This window comes from Oncorhynchus nerka, linkage group LG7 (assembly GCF_034236695.1).
Source record: "Oncorhynchus nerka isolate Pitt River linkage group LG7, Oner_Uvic_2.0, whole genome shotgun sequence".
In the NCBI taxonomy this organism is placed as follows: Eukaryota; Metazoa; Chordata; class Actinopteri; order Salmoniformes; family Salmonidae; genus Oncorhynchus; species Oncorhynchus nerka.
In genome coordinates, this window is record NC_088402.1 from 84,546,549 (window position 1) to 84,559,232 (window position 12,684).

The 12,684-nt window shown below is 48.7% G+C and overlaps 1 non-coding gene across 1 annotated transcript; it reads left to right on the plus strand.

Annotated features, from left to right (window-relative positions):
- The first annotated feature begins 111 nt into the window (after window positions 1–111).
- On the plus strand, window positions 112–168 carry LOC115132883 (U7 small nuclear RNA). The gene has a single exon (XR_003864139.1). It is a non-coding gene; the product is annotated as a U7 small nuclear RNA (small nuclear RNA).
- The last annotated feature ends 12,516 nt before the right edge of the window (window positions 169–12,684 follow it).

Here is a 12,684-nt window from a genome sequence, read left to right on the forward strand (position 1 = left end):
TGACTGAGAAACCTAAATGCCAAGTATAGACCATATTGTGTTTCTACAGGTTATAGAAAAGAGCTGAAGCTCTGAACTATCTGTTCAGAACCCAGTCTTACCTACAGGTTATAGAAAATGTGCTCTTTTAGTATTTCTCTAGTAGGTTTCCTGAAGGAGAAAGCCTCCACTTCTATGTCAAATATAACAAAACCAAAACACTACAGTAAATACTACAGTAATGTCTGCAAAAACACTACAGCAAATACAATGGTATTATACAGTCTGCAAAACACTACAGTAAATATTACAGTATAGTACAATCCACAAAACACTACATGAATTACTAGTGTACTGTATATACACTACAGTTTTATTTTCCTAGAGTACTTATATGAGAGTTAACTGTAAACACTACAGTATACTACAGTAAACACTACAGCGAATACTACAGTAAAGTCTGCAAAAACACTACAGTGAATACTATAGTATTTATACCGTAGTATACTATAGTATTTTCTTGTTGTGGGAAGCTGTGAGAGGGTAGATGGGAGAGGATGTGACAGCTGTGTGGGGCTGCTGTGGAGTTGAATTGAAGTCCAACAGACTGTGATCTCACAGACAAGCCAAGGTATATTAGCACAAGCAAGCACCAGCGTGCACAGGACACTGACAATTCCATGAACAGTTTATGCTCGTCAACCTGGTAAATTGGCTGTACACTACAGTAGATTTGTCCTATAGTGCAGTCATCAAGATATGTATATAATGATACAGGCCCAATATAGCTAGCCTATCTCTGATTTGATGTAATTATGCACTGTAAAAGTAGATATAGTTCTACGATATATGGGCTATATAAAGACAAGTGAACTTGTGTCATAGAGGTCACTTGTGTGGCAGTTGTTGGATACGGTGGAAAGTCAAGTCAGTGGGAAGTGATAGGCTACACTTCTTAAACTTTCATCAGTATGTGTCTACACCAGCCGTGGAGTTGGAGAGAGGTTAAAAATACCCCCAGTCTGTGTCCAGAGGACAGCAGGGTGAGGTCTCAGGCTCGACTCTGCTCTCTGTGGTTAATACACGGCTGTTAACACTCTGCTCTAACACACCACCCGATGACACTTCAGAAACCACGAGGGGCACGCCGGTAAGCTGAGAGAGAGGTGATGGGGGCCACAGTTCCAGATTGGGGTCACTAGTTTGCACGACGGATGGACTTGACTCTGTTCAAATGGTCGCAGATGACATTACTGGGACATTTCTGTCTCCTTCTGCTGTATGCCAAGATCAGAACAGGGCAACAGGCTTAGGGTGAGATAAGCTTAAAAATACTGCAATAGGCCTAGCCAAGACATTATAAGCACAGGTGAGATAATTAATAGACGGAGGACTTCTTAAAAAAAGGTGCAGAGAGCAATGACTGACAACTGCATCCATGTACTCAAGACCGAGTAAAAAATGATTGAACAAAAGGCATTGTCAATATAATCTCTGTGGTCATAACATAGGCTATACTGCACATGTCCTCTCCCATACACGTCTGGTACCCTCCTCTCCCACACATACGTCTGATACCCTCCTCTCCCATACACACGTCTGGTACCCTCCTCTCCCATACATTTACATTTTTACATTTAAGTCATTTAGCAGACGCTCTTATTCAGAGCGACTTACAAATTGGTGCTTTCACCTTATGACATCCAGTGGAACAGCCACTTTACAATAGTGCATCTAGGTCTTTTAAGGGGGGAGAAGGATTACTTTATCCTATCCTAGGTATTCCTTAAAGAGGTGGGGTTTCAGGTGTCTCCGGAAGGTGGTGATTGACTCCGCTGTCCTGGCGTCGTGAGGGAGTTTGTTCCACCATTGGGGGCCAGAGCAGCGAACAGTTTTGACTGGGCTGAGCGGGAACTGCTCAGCCCAGTCAAAACTGTTCGCTGCTCTGGCATACACACATACACACATCTGGTACCCTCCTCTCCCATACACACATCTGGTACCCTCCTCTCCCCCACATGTCTGATACCCCCCTCTCCCACACAGGTCTGATACCCTCCTCTCCCCCACACGTCTGGTACCCTCCTCTCCCCCACATGTCTGGTACCCTCCTCTCCCACACATGTCTGGTACCCTCCTCTCCCACACACACGTCTGGTACCCTCCTCTCCCATACACACATCTGGTACCCTCCTCTCCCCCACACGTCTGGTACCCTCCTCTCCCCCACACGTCTGGTACCCTCCTCTCCCACACATGTCTGGTACCCTCCTCTCCCACACACACGTCTGGTACCCTCCTCTCCCATACACACATCTGGTACCCTCCTCTCCCCCATACGTTTGGTACCCTCCTCTCCCACACACACGTCTGGTACCCTCCTCTCCCCCATATGTTTGGTACCCTCCTCTCCCCCATACGTTTGGTACCCTCCTCTCCCACACACACGTCTGGTACCCTCCTCTCCCCCATACGTTTGGTACCCTCCTCTCCCCCATACGTTTGGTATCCTCCTCTCCCACACACACATCTGGTACCCTCCTCTCCCCCACATGTCTGATACCCCCTCTCCCACACAGGTCTGATACCCTCCTCTCCCCCACACGTCTGGTACCCTCCTCTCCCCCACATGTCTGGTACCCTCCTCTCCCACACATGTCTGGTACCCTCCTCTCCCACACACACGTCTGGTACCCTCCTCTCCCATACACACATCTGGTACCCTCCTCTCCCCCACACGTCTGGTACCCTCCTCTCCCCCACACGTCTGGTACCCTCCTCTCCCACACATGTCTGGTACCCTCCTCTCCCACACACACGTCTGGTACCCTCCTCTCCCATACACACATCTGGTACCCTCCTCTCCCCCATACGTTTGGTACCCTCCTCTCCCACACACACGTCTGGTACCCTCCTCTCCCCCATATGTTTGGTACCCTCCTCTCCCCCATACGTTTGGTACCCTCCTCTCCCACACACACGTCTGGTACCCTCCTCTCCCCCATACGTTTGGTACCCTCCTCTCCCCCCCCATACGTTTGGTATCCTCCTCTCCCACACACACGTCTGGTACCCTCCTCTCCCCATACGTTTGGTACCCTCCTCTCCCAAACATACGTCTGGTACCCTCCTCTCCCCACACGTCTGGTACCCTCCTCTCCCCACACGTCTGGTACCCTCCTCTCCCACACATGTCTGGTACCCTCCTCTCCCACACACACGTCTGGTACCCTCCTCTCCCATACACACATCTGGTACCCTCCTCTCCCCATACGTTTGGTACCCTCCTCTCCCACACACACGTCTGGTACCCTCCTCTCCCCACACGTCTGGTACCCTCCTCTCCCCCACACGTCTGGTACCCTCCTCTCCCACACATGTCTGGTACCCTCCTCTCCCACACACACGTCTGGTACCCTCCTCTCCCATACACACATCTGGTACCCTCCTCTCCCCACACGTCTGGTACCCTCCTCTCCCCCACACGTCTGGTACCCTCCTCTCCCACACATGTCTGGTACCCTCCTCTCCCACACACACGTCTGGTACCCTCCTCTCCCATACACACATCTGGTACCCTCCTCTCCCCCATACGTTTGGTACCCTCCTCTCCCACACACACGTCTGGTACCCTCCTCTCCCCCATATGTTTGGTACCCTCCTCTCCCCCATACGTTTGGTACCCTCCTCTCCCACACACACGTCTGGTACCCTCCTCTCCCCCATACGTTTGGTACCCTCCTCTCCCAAACATACGTCTGGTACCCTCCTCTCCCATACACACGTCTGGTACCCTCCTCTCCCATACATACGTCTGGTACCCTCCTCTCCCATACATACGTCTGGTACCCTCCTCTCCCATACACACGTCTGGTACCCTCCTCTCCCCCATACGTTTGGTATCCTCCTCTCCCATACACACGTCTGGTACCCTCCTCTCCCATACATACGTCTGGTACCCTCCTCTCCCCCACATGTCTGATACCCTCCTCTCCCATACACATGTCTAGTACCCTCCTCTCCCCCATACGTTTGGTATCCTCCTCTCCCATACACACGTCTGGTACCCTCCTCTCCCCCATACGTTTGGTACCCTCTTCTCCCACACACACGTCTGGTACCCTCCTCTCCCATACACACGTCTGGTACCCTCCTCTCCCATACATACGTCTGATACCCTCCTCTCCCCCACATGTCTAATACCCTCTTCTCCCATACACACGTTTGGTACCCTCCTCTCCCATACACACGTCTGGTACCCTCCTCTCCCCCACATGTCTGATACCCTCCTCTCCCATACACATGTCTAGTACCCTCCTCTCCCCCATACGTTTGGTATCCTCCTCTCCCATACACACGTCTGGTACCCTCCTCTCCCCCATACGTTTGGTACCCTCCTCTCCCACACACACGTCTGGTACCTTCCTCTCCCATACACACGTCTGGTACCCTCCTCTCCCATACATACGTCTGATACCCTCCTCTCCCCCACATGTCTAATACCCTCTTCTCCCATACACACGTTTGGTACCCTCCTCTCCCATACACACGTCTGGTACCCTCCTCTCCCATACATACGTCTGGTACCCTCCTCTCCCATACATACGTCTGATACCCTCCTCTCCCCCATACGTTTGGTACCCTCCTCTCCCATACACACGCCTGGTACCCTCCTCTCCCATACATACGTCTGGTACCCTCCTCTCCCATACATACGTCTGGTACCCTCCTCTCCCATACATACGTCTGGTACCCTCCTCTCCCATACACACGTCTGGTGCCCTCCTCTCCCATACATACGTCTGGTACCCTCCTCTCCCCCACACGTCTGATACCCTCCTCTCCACCACACATCTGATACCCTCCTCTCCCATACATACATCTGGTACCCTCCTCTCCCATACATACGTCTGGTACCCTCCTCTCCCATACATACGTCTGGTACCCTCCTCTCCCATACATACGTCTGGTACCCTCCTCTCCCATACATACGTCTGGTACCCTCCTCTCCCATACATACGTCTGGTATCCTCCTCTCCCCCACATGTCTAATACCCTCCTCTCCCATACATACGTCTGGTACCCTCCTCTCCCCCACATGTCTAATACCCTCCTCTCCCATACATACGTCTGGTATCCTCCTCTCCCCCACATGTCTGGTACCCTCCTCTCCCATACACATGTCTGTACCCTCCTCTCCCATACACACATTTGGTAGCCTCCTCTCCCATACATACGTCTGGTACCCTCCTCTCCCATACATACGTCTGGTACCCTCCTCTCCCCCACATGTCTGATACCCTCCTCTCCCATACACACGTCTGGTACCCTCCTCTCCCATACATACGTCTGATACCCTCCTCTCCCATACATACGTTTGGTACCCTCCTCTCCCATACATACGTCTGATACCCTCCTCTCTCATACATACGTTTGGTACCCTCCTCTCCCATACACGTCTGATACCCTCCTCTCCCATACACGTTTGGTACCCTCCTCTCCCCCACATGTCTGGTACCCTCCTCTCCCATACACACGTCTGGTACCCTCCTCTCCCCCGTACGTCTGGTACCCTCCTCTCCCCCACATGTCTGGTACCCTCCTCTCCCATACACACGTCTGGTACCCTCCTCTCCCATACACACGTCTGGTACCCTCCTCTCCCATACACACATCTGGTACCCTCCTCTCCCATACACACATCTGGTACCCTCCTCTCCCCCACATGTCTGATATCCCCCTCTCCCACACAGGTCTGATACCCTCCTCTCCCCCACACGTCTGGTACCCTCCTCTCCCCCACACGTCTGGTACCCTCCTCTCCCACACATGTCTGGTACCCTCCTCTCCCACACATGTCTGGTACCCTCCTCTCCCACACATGTCTGGTACCCTCCTCTCCCACACACAGGTCTGGTACCCTCCTCTCCCACACACATGTCTGGTACCCTCCTCTCCCATACAGGTCTGATACCCTCCTCTCCTAAGTCTCGACCCGAAATACTGAAACCAAATTATTTAAATACCCTCTGTGTCAGGAAACCTGCGCTAGTGGAATATACTACCCCCATATATAAACATGTGGATTCAGGTAGGTAGGCCTATGTTATCCCCATTTTCCTTTAACATTACCATGTTGTCACAAAACGACTCAATACATGGATGTGTGCCTGAATTATAACAGTTAGGGAAACGACTCGATACATGGATGTGTGCCTGAATGATAACAGTTAGGGAAACGACTCCATACATGGATGTGTGCCTGACTGATAACAGTTAGGGAAACGACTCCATACATGGATGTGTGCCTGAATGATAACAGTTAGGGAAACGACTCCATACATGGATGTGTGCCTGACTGATAACAGTTAGGGAAACGACTCGATACATGGATGTGTGCCTGAATGATAACAGTTAGGGAAACGACTCCATACATGGATGTGTGCCTGAATGATAACAGTTAGGGAAACGACTCGATACATGGATGTGTGCCTGAATGATAACAGTTAGGGAAACGACTCGATACATGGATGTGTGCCTGAATGATAACAGTTAGGGAAACGACTCCATACATGGATGTGTGCCTGAATGATAACAGTTAGGGAAACGACTCCATACATGGATGTGTGCCTGAATGATAACAGTTAGGGAAACGACTCAATACATGGATGTGTGCCTGAATGATAACAGTTAGGGAAACGACTCAATACATGGATGTGTGCCTGAATGATAACAGTCAGGGAAAACGACTCGATACATGGATGTGTGCCTGAATGATAACAGTCAGGGAAAGCGACTCGATACACGGATGTGTGCCTGAATGATAACAGTTATGTATCAGGGAAAGAGAACATGGCAATAAAAAGTATTATGAGAATTACAAACTCTTCTCAAAAGTAAACCGCCGCGGCTACAATGGATACGCTCATTCACAAGCCTATCAAACGCTTTAGCAAAATCCACGTATTCAACTAGACATTATGGGCAACAAACATCTCAAAACACTCTACAAAATGTTTTCAGTGACGTGAATAAAGTGTAAATGTCCGACTGTCTTAGGCAACTTGAAAAAGAGTTTGCATAGGAGAAAATGTGCTCTAGAGTCATAGTGCGCGACAAGGTGTTGAATGGACATTTTCGGCAGTTTGTGTTTTTGTGGTTGAGGTGGAGGACAGCTAGCTGGGAAGATGAGTGGGTTTCTCAGGCCTGTTGACAGTGTTTCGGAGCCTTCAGGGTTCCCAGGCAGTAGTTAAATATAATGTCATTGTTTCACGTTGCCCTTCAGCCAAGAGACATAGATGTAATTTTAAGTTGAGGAACGATCTTTTTAGCTCCACACAGAGTTGTTCAGTTGTTTGAGAGTTCGTCATATCATCTTGTTGCATTCTGTTACTAAGGGTGGATTTTCTTTAGAGTAAATATTATTGTTCTACTGTAAATACAATGAACCTCTGATGCAGTCTTTATAAAGACCAGCTACCACAGTTTTGGCCTTCATTTATGGCCAGCAGTGGCCCGTATGAGTGAGTTACGGGTTAATCTTGGCACAGAATACAGCTGTTAAGCCTCAGTCTGACTGCTGTTCCAATGTGTGGTAAAAGAGGAGCAGCCCCACAGGACTCAGCTGCCTATGTTGACTGAGACCCAAGCGTGATGCGGAGTGTTTGAAAACTGGGTCAGAAGCATATCAAATATAGGTTGGATGTCATGGTATCACATAAATCTCTTTACCCGCCATGTTAAAAGATACAAATAAACAGAGATAAATGGGGACCATGATGCAATCTCCCAAGAACATTCAGGGTCCTTCAGGGGACCATGACACAACATTCCAAGAATGTCCTAAACTTCCTCGGGACAAACTTGGATCTAGACAAAACCTCCATGGGACCATGACACAACATCTGAAGAAAAGTCCTAAACATTTCCTTGGGACGTCCCCGGAACTCATCGGGAACTAGACAAAACCTCCTTGTCAAAGAAAGTCCTAAAAACATCCTAGGGGACCACCATGGGATATCTGAGGGACCTTTGTCCCCCAGAGAACGTTCCCTTGGGACCATCATGCAACGTCCTAGGGGCTAGTAAAATGAAAGTGCTGAGAACACCCTAAAAAGGTCCTGACATGGTCCTCAGTGACATCCTGGGAACATACAGAGAACAAGACAATGTTCCGACAGAGGACGTCCCTTGGGACCATCAAGCAACGTTCTTAGAGCATTCTCAGAACGTCAATGGGATAACCTGGAGTCAAAAACCTTAAGGTACCTAATGGGAACCTCACCGAATGTCCTCAAGACATCCCCTGTTTGCTGGGAATCTCCCATGAAGATAGGAGAGGGATCCTCAATACTTAGCAGGAACCAAAATGTTCCCTGTAGACATTGAGATAGGCAGGCTACATACTCTAACTACAACTTAAAAACGTACTTAAGGTGCACATCTGGTAAAAAACTTTTCATATTTCAACTAATTTCTGCCTTTCTGCCTTTCTGTATGCCAATTGCAAAAGCAAAAATGAACACAGCTACTGTACTGTAACTGCATTATAAATGCTAACTGAACTAAATCCAAAAACGCTAGGCAACCATAGAGAAAACAGAACGTCAAGGTTACTTGTCATACACCTCAGCAGGGAGTTGAACAGTCAGCAACAACAGGACAGGACCCCTTGACCTTCACTTGTCCAACCCAGACCCACCAACCTTCCCCTCTATAACCCAGAATCTTCATTAGCACAACCTCACTTACTTGCATTCGTTTGATGTGACCTTTCCACTTTTGAACACAATGAACCTGCTTGCCCTTGTTAGAGGGGAGTGAAGCACATGCCACTGAGGACATGCTGCCAAGGCTATCTGGTTTTCATGAGCTCCGCTTAGACCACCTCATTACAGCAGTCAGCAGACAGGCATACTGAAAGGCCATCTGGTATGGAATATGTCACAATACCTTGGCTTCAACGGCTGCTTGATTGGCTGGAAGTACAGCACGACAAATAGAGCAATCAGAAAACAGAAAGCTATTGAAAAAACACATGAAGCCACAAACTTCACATTTTGAGAGAACGGCAGAAGGAGTGTGCGTGAGCAACTTTCCAAAACTTAGATTAAGCCAGCTCCTGGACTAATTAGCAGGCCCAATGGAAAATCTGTCAGATAAATTGGCCCTTAATGATGTGATGATGCTTCTTATGAACATTAGAGCCACTCTCATGACCGATTGAGTGAGTGACAGGTGGCCTTTGAAAATGGCGCCGGAGGAGATGGCCACCGTTTTACAGTCTCATAACCAATTGTGTTATTATGTGGGGGTTTTTCGTGATAGTTGGAAATGATTTTGTACATATTGTTTCTGCAACCGCATCTTACGGCTGAAAAGAGCTTCTAGATATCAGGACAGCGATCACTCACCTCGGATTAGACAAAGATTAGACATTTTTACAACAACAACAACAACAGCAGCAAGCAGGACTCACATGATATTCTCCAAACACCCCACAGGACAGACATCCCAATTATTTGCAAAAGGAAGCGACGCAGAGGAAGAAGAGCCAGATGCCTCGTCCAGACCCGCAGAAGGCAACTAGGAAAGCTGCCGTTACCGTCAATATTACTCGCCAACGTGCAATCATTGGACAATAAACTAGACGAGGTACGATCACGAATATCCTACCAACGGGACATCAAAAACTGTAATATCCTATTTTTCACGGAATCGTGGCTGAATGACGACATGGATATTCAGCTAGCGGGATACACGCTGCACCGGCAGGATAGAACAGCACACTCCGTAAGACGAGGGGGGCGGTCTGTGCATATTTGTAAACAAAAGCTGGTGCACGAAGGAAGTCTCTAGATTTTGCTAGCCTGAAGTAGAGTATATGATGATAAATGGCAGGCCACACGACTTGCCTAGAGTGTTTTCAGCTATACTTTTCGTGGCTGTTTATTTACCACCAAAGACAGATGCTGGCACTAAGACTGCAGTCAGATGTATAAGGAAATAAGCAAACAGGAAACCACTCACCCAGAAGTGGCGCTCCTAGTGGCCGGAGACTTTAATGCAGGGAAACTTAAATCAGCTCTACCAAATCTCTATCAACATGTTAAATGTGCAACCAGAGGGAAAAAAATTCTAGATCACCTGTACTCGACACACAGAGATGCGTACAGAGCTCTCCCTCGCCCTCCATTTGGTAAATCCGACCACAACTCTATCCTCCTGATTCCTGCTTACATGCAAAAATTAAAGCAGGAAGCACCAGTGACTCGAGTCTATAAAAAAGTGGTCAGATGAAGCAGATGCTAAACTACAGGACCGTTTTGCTATCACAGACTGGAACATGTTCCAGGATTCTTCCGATGACATTGAGGAATACACCACATCCGTCACTGGCTTTATCAATAAGTGCATTGAGGACGTCGTCCCCACAGTGACTGTATGTAGATACCCCAACCAGAAGCCATGGATTACAGGCAAAGCGTCAATACAGGGCTAAGATTGAATCATACTACACCGGCTCCGACACTCGTCGGATGTGGCAGGGCTTTCAAACTGTTACAGACTACAAAGGGAAGTACAGCCGCGAGCTGCCCAGTGACACGAGCCTACCAGACGAGCTAAATCACTTCTATGCTCGCTTCGAGGCAAGCAACACTGAGGCATGCATGAGAGCATCAGCTGTTCCGGACGACTGTGTGATCACGCTCTCCGTAGCCGACGTGAGTAAAACCTTTAAACAGGTCAACATTCACAAGGCTGCGGGGCCAGGTGGATTACCAGGATGTGTGCTCCGGGCATATGCTGACCAACTGGCAGGTGTGTCTTCACTGACATTTTCAACATGTCCCTGATTGAGTCTGTAATACCAACATGCTTAAAGCAGACAACCATATTCCCTGTGCCCAAGAACACAAAGGCAACCTGCCTAAATGACTACAGACCCGTGGAACTCACGTCCGTAGAAAAGAAGTGCTTTGAAAGGTTGGTAATGGCTCACATCAACACCATTATCCCAGAAACCCTAGACCCACTAAAATTTGCATACCACCCAAACAGATCCACAGATGATGCAATCTCTATTGCACTCCACACTGCCATTTCCCACTTGGACAAAATTAACACCTATGTGAGAATGCTATTCATTGACTACAGCTCAGCGTTCAACAACATAGTACCCTCAAAGCTCATCACTAAGCTAAGGAACCTGGGACTAAACCCCTCCCTCTGCAACTGGATCCTGGACTTCCTGACGTGCCGCGCCCAGGTGGTGAGGGTAGGTAGCAACGCATCTGCCACGCTGATCCTCAACACTGGAGCTCCCCAGGGGGGCGTGCTCAGTCTCCTCCTGTTCTCCCTGTTCACCCACGACTGCATGACCAGGCACGACTCCAACACCATCATTAAGTTTGCTGACGACACAACAGTGGTAGGCCTGATCACCGACAACGACGAGAGCCTATAGGAGGAGGTCAGAGACCTGGCCGGGTGGTGCCAGAATAACAACCTATCCCTCAACATGATCAAGACTAAGGAGATGATTGTGGACTACAGGAAAAGAGGCACGAGCACATCCCCATTCTCATCGACGGGGCTGTATTGGAGCAGGTTGAGAGCTTCAAATTCCTTGGTGTCCACATCAACCAAGAATGGTCCAAACACACCAAGACAGTTGTGAAGAGGGCACGACAAAGCCTATTCCCCCTCAGGAAACTAAAAAGATTTGGCATGGGTCCTGAGATCCTCAAAAGGTTCTACAGCTGCAACATCGAGAGCATCCTGACCGGTTGCATCACTGCCTGGTACGGCAATTGCTCGGCCTCCAACCGCAAGGCACTTCAGAGGGTAGTGCGTACGACCCAGTACATCACTGGTGCAAAGCTGCCTGCCATCCAGGACCTCTACACCAGGCGGTGTCAGAGGAAGGCCCTGAAAATTGTCGAAGACCCCAGCCACCCCAGTCATAGACTGTTCTCTCTACAACCGCATGGCAAGTGGTACCGGAGTGCCAAGTCTAGGACAAAAAGGCTTCTCAACAGTTTTTACCCCCAAGCCATAAGACTCCTGGACTATTTGCATTGTGTCCCCCCCCCAACCTTTCTTTTACGATGCTGCTACTCTCTGTTTATCTTATATGCATAGTCACTTTAACTATACATTCATGTACATAGTACCTCAATTGGCCCGACCAACCAGTGCTCCCGCACATTGGCTAACCGGGCTGTCTGCATTGTGTCCCACCACCCGCCAACACCTCTTTTACGCTACTGCTACTCTCTATTCATCATATATGTATAGTCACTTTAACCATACCCACATGTACATACTACCTCAATAAGCCTGGCTAACCGGTGTCTGTATATAGCCTTGCTACTCTTAATTTCAAATGTGACAGCTAGTCTTAGTGGGGTCTGACAAATAACGAAAAGACATTACAGTCAAAAGACTTGATAATTTACATACATTTAAAAACATTAACATGTCGTGTGTGTTTGCATCTATCAGTTACACATACATGTCAGTACATACACACAACAAGTAGGTCACACGGGGAGAGAGGTTGTGGCGTGAGGTTTGCACACTCTTGTCATTCTCTCAACCAGCTTCATGAGGAATGCTTTTCCAACAGTCTTGAAGGAGTTCCCACATATGCTGAGCACTTGTTGGCTGCTTTTCCTTCACTATGCGGTCCTACTCATCTCG